General features: G+C 59.6%; 1 long non-coding RNA gene across 1 annotated transcript; it reads right to left on the reverse strand.

The window, feature by feature from the left end:
• Positions 1–3,780, reverse strand: LOC119527897. Its single transcript, XR_005215499.1, has 3 exons — positions 3,671–3,780; positions 2,849–2,942; positions 1–194 (listed from the first exon to the last, which is right to left on the reverse strand). It is a non-coding gene; the product is annotated as an uncharacterized LOC119527897 (long non-coding RNA).
• Positions 3,781–4,385: the final 605 nt, after the last annotated feature.

The following is a 4,385-nucleotide window of genomic DNA, read 5'->3' on the forward strand; positions in this document are numbered from 1 at the left end:
GAATTTATCTTTTGGGGGGATGCAATTCAACCCATAACTGTCCATCAGGGGAAGAAGCTTCCCATGGGGGAGCCCCTCTCTCGCCTTGCGTCCGTGTCTGCCCCTGCTAGCTACGTCTTGTCCTCCTCTCTCTCTCTCCCTTTGTCTTTTTCTTGCCATCTCTTCTTTCCAGAAAGGCCACAGGACAGGGGACTCTGAAACACAGAAGAATGTGGTTTCACAAGAGGAGACCTTGACTGGGAGTGGGGCCAGCCCTGCTGTGTGGCCTCAGGGAGGTGCAATCCCCTCTCTGGGCCCCAGTCTCCCTCTAGGGCCCAGGAGCCAGAAGGCTGTCCCCCTCCCTGCCCCCCACTGGGTAACAGGAATCCATCTGGTGAGGCAGGCTTTTGCTAAGCTCTGCACCTGCATTCTTTCTTCCAATTCTCACTGCAGTTCCCCAAGAAAGCTACTGCTATTTCCTCCCTATTTTACAAGGAAACTGAGGCTCAGAGAGGCGTTGTTCAAGGCCACACAGCTTGTAGAGATTCCAGAGCCCCACGACCTCACTCTGGCCCCCTCCCCTCGGGATGCTGGGCCCTGGCTGTGGGCTGGGACCCCAGCAGACTGGCCACAGGGCCAGGGTGGCCGCGGAGCCCTGGGCCCTAGAGTGAGGGCTCCTTCTCTCCCGGTGCCAAGGTAGCAGAGCAATGTGCCTACCTGCCAGCCCCCCACCCCAGTTGTGGGCGCAGTGCCATGGCACCCCCGGGAGTGCCCCCCAGGAATGCCAGGCTGCATTCCTGTGGCAGGGGTGTGGCCGCCCAAGGCTCTGTTTGCCTGAGGCCGATGTGCGTTGCTAAGCAAGCCCCAGCTCGGGGTGCTGAGTCAGCAGCTGGGCAGCCCTGCCGCTCCCAGCCAAGCCTTGTCACCAGGAAGATGGTGGCAGGAGGACAGAAGGAAGCTCCACTTCCCTTGGAGTAGGGAGGGGTGCCTTGGGGTCCAAACCTGGGGCAAGTGGTTGGGGGGAAGTCAGGTCCAGAGGTCCGGGTGAGGGAGGTAAGGGCCTTTCCAGAGGAGTTGGGGGGTAGTGTGTTTCCAGGGCCAGTGTAAGGCTTTCAGACTGGCAGGAAGGCCCTTTGCTAAGCACCGTCTATGTGCAGGTACCTCGCTGGCTGCTTGCTCACTTCTCTTATCTCAAGTAATAAAATTGACTCACAGTCCTGGGAGGTAGGTGCTAGCCTTTCTTTTTCATACTGGGAAACTGAGGTGCGGGCAGCTCCACAGAGTAAAGGCACAGACCAGCTGCTGGGGGGAGGGGGCCCAAGCCACGGTCCCAGGGAACCTCAGGTGGGTGCTCTGCATGCTGGGAGGGGTGGGACCCCCATTCGGCCAGCCCCTCCCCCTCTGGGGCCTCAGTTTCCCCTCTGTGCCAGGCTCAGCCAAGGGTCTCTCCAGGCCCTAGAAGGAAGGTGAAAATGAGAGGCCCTACAGCTGGGTGCTCTTGGGTAGGATGAGTGACTTCTCCTTGGCGGGTCTTACCCACTCGGGGCCAGTATTTGATCTCCCAGCAGGGCCTCCACCTTCTAATTCCCTTTATCTTTATGACCATGCCCTGGCCGCCACCCTCACCCCACCCCCACCCCACGCCGGCACTCCGAGGGCAGAGAGAGCACCCCAGGGGAAACAAGAATGGAAGAGGAGGGGGCAGAGGGCAGGGGCCTGCAGGAGCTGGATGCTTGGGAGTCTGGGAAGTTGGTGTCCCAGTGCCAGGTCTGCTTCCCTCTGGGTTCTCCTTGGAAGGGAATTGGCAGGTTAGTGGATGATGGGTACCAGGGTGGGGTGGGGTGCAAGGTGTTGGGCAGGAAGCTGGGAGTTTCGATGGTTGGTTTTGGTGGTTTTTTGATAAGAAAACTAAGGAGTGATCAGAGTCCGTGGGAGACGGGGCTGGCGGGGGTGGGGGGAGACAGGGTGGGGCGGGCAGTGGGTCTGATTCCCAGTCTGCCCTGCACTTTGGGCCCACCGCCAGGGGCCTCAGCCCAGGTCTGGTACCTGCTTCCCTCCCAGGCTTGGTTTGGGGCAGGGGGGAGGGGGTGCACTTGAACAAACAACAACAATCTAGGGAGTCGGGCTGAGAAAGGCAGCGTCTGCTGTACTGCTAGCCCTTCTGAGAGCTGACCATCTGGGGGAACACAGCCTCTGCCCCAGGGAGTCCCAGTCTGATGTGTCCCCGCAGCCAGAGACTATTTCCAACTCTGACGTAGGAGCCAGAGCCCCTGTCCTCAGGGAGCTCCTAGTCTGATGAGGGGGCACACACTAGTCCCCCCAAGAAACCCAGTCTGCTGAAGGAGGCATCACGCCCTTCCCTAGGGGAGTTCTCAGTCTGAGGGTGGAGGCAGGCAGAGCTGCTAACTAGCAGGACTGTCCAGAGTCCAAAGAGACCAGTCTCCTCAACCTGCTGGGCCTGGACAGGTCAGTTTGGAGGTGTGGAAGGCAGGGCAGGGCCTCCCCCCCCTCCCCGCCCCACTCCTCAGCTGGGGTCAGGCCTGGGAGAGGCCCTTCTCTGGCAGTCTGGCCCCGAGGCACATTTTCAGACAGCGACAGGAGGCAGCTGGCTGTGCAAAACAGTCATTACCACCCCCCACACATACCCCTACCCCCCCACCCCCGCTCCTCCAAGCCCAGCAAGACAAGAACGGTCTATTACAGGGTTGGAGCTGCAGGCAGCCCTCCCTCCTCACCCACCCCACCCTGCCCACGGACACACACCTGCACACAGATGCCCACAGGCAGACACACTAGTTGTATGATTTAGGGTGAGCTCCTTCCCCTCCCCAAGCCTCAGTTTTCTCATCTGTAAAGTGGTGGTACTTACGGTCATTGGCGGGTCCCTGGGGGAGATTCCCTCAGATGATGTGTATCAAGAGCCTGGGACATGGAGACGGTCAGTGATCACTGGTTGGGTTGACCTGGGGACACAGAAGATAACAGATGCTATCAGGTGCCTTCACAAACTTGTCATGCTCCAGGCCCTGAGCTGGACACTGGGGCCTGAGATTCAAAACCAAACCAAGCCCGGTTCCTCCCCCTTCCTTCAAGATGCTCTCCCGATACTGAAGACCAAAGTGGAAAGAGCCAGTTCTGAGCCAGCAGGCAGGGTGCTGGGAGATGGACTGGAAGACAGAGGGGTACAGGGGGGAGAGTGAGGTTGCCTCTATCAGAGTGTGATCTTAGCCAAGAGGCTTTCCCTTTTTGAGACTCAATTTCCCCATCCATAAAATGGGGGTGCAGACAGCCACTTCTTTGGGCTGTTGTGTGCATTTAAGGGTGCTGGGCACGTGGCAGTGCTCAATAAACAGAAGGGAGGCCAACTCCCGTGTGTTTGCAGTGGGGGGGGTTGGCTCTGGGGTCCACTAACCCCTTCCAAGCTGAAGCCTATGTTGGGGAGGGCCTGGGGGTCTGGGGTGAGGCTGTCTGCTTTCATGGCAGAGCCCGTGGTTTCCTCACCAGGAACCCAGCCCCAGGGACCCAGCTTTCAGGGACAAGGTCTGGCACAGACCCCTCAGGTCAGCCACCTCCAGCCTGGGTCTGGGCAGACCTGCAGGAATGCACCACTCCTTCGGAGAGTCCAGTCTGATAGGAGAGGCACCACCCTCCCTACCCTGAGGAGCACCCAGTCAGAGGGGGTAGGCAGTACCTCAAGTCACCCTCGTGATGACCTAAGACTCTTCATGTTGGAATGTTGGAGCTGGGCGGCCCCTGAGAGATTGTGTCTTGAGTCACCGGAATGGACAGGAAGGAGGACCCACTTGGCATTAGAAGGGTGGAATTCAGTGGGGGAGGAAGGGGAAAAGTGGGTGTGATGGAAGCCCGTATGCCCCATCTAAATGCCTGAAAAGTCGGAATTTTACCCTGGGCCCACCAAACCCAACAAGCCTGCTGCCAGGTCCTGTCCTTGGGTAGTCAGTTGCAACCTCCTGCAGCAGCTGTCCCTTTTCTCAGACTGGAAACGGAGACCAGAACCCAGAGGTGATTTTCTAGTTGGAGCAAGACTTACTCCTTTGCAAGTAGGGATAAAGGTAGCCCCTGGCACAGGGCTGGTCTGAGGATCACAAGTGCTGGGCGTGAGGTGGCAGCCCAGGGCCGGGCTCAGGGATACAGCTCAGCAAGCGCCAGCCATGGTGATAATTTGGTTATTATTATTATCACGGCGTGTTCCCCGGCCGCCAGGCGTGGGGCTAATGGCTGAAGAAAGGCAGGGGTGTTGGGGATTGGGGACGCGGGGCGGAGGGAGGGGCAGGGCCGCGCAGGGGCCTAACGGGCAAGGGAGACGCGAGGTGCGCAGCGGGAGCCCCGTCGTCGCTCACGCGGTCCCGGCTCGACCCCGGGCAGCTGGCCGCGCCCACCCCGTC

The sequence above is a fragment of the Choloepus didactylus genome, chromosome 2 (assembly GCF_015220235.1).
Source record: "Choloepus didactylus isolate mChoDid1 chromosome 2, mChoDid1.pri, whole genome shotgun sequence".
In the NCBI taxonomy this organism is placed as follows: Eukaryota; Metazoa; Chordata; class Mammalia; order Pilosa; family Megalonychidae; genus Choloepus; species Choloepus didactylus.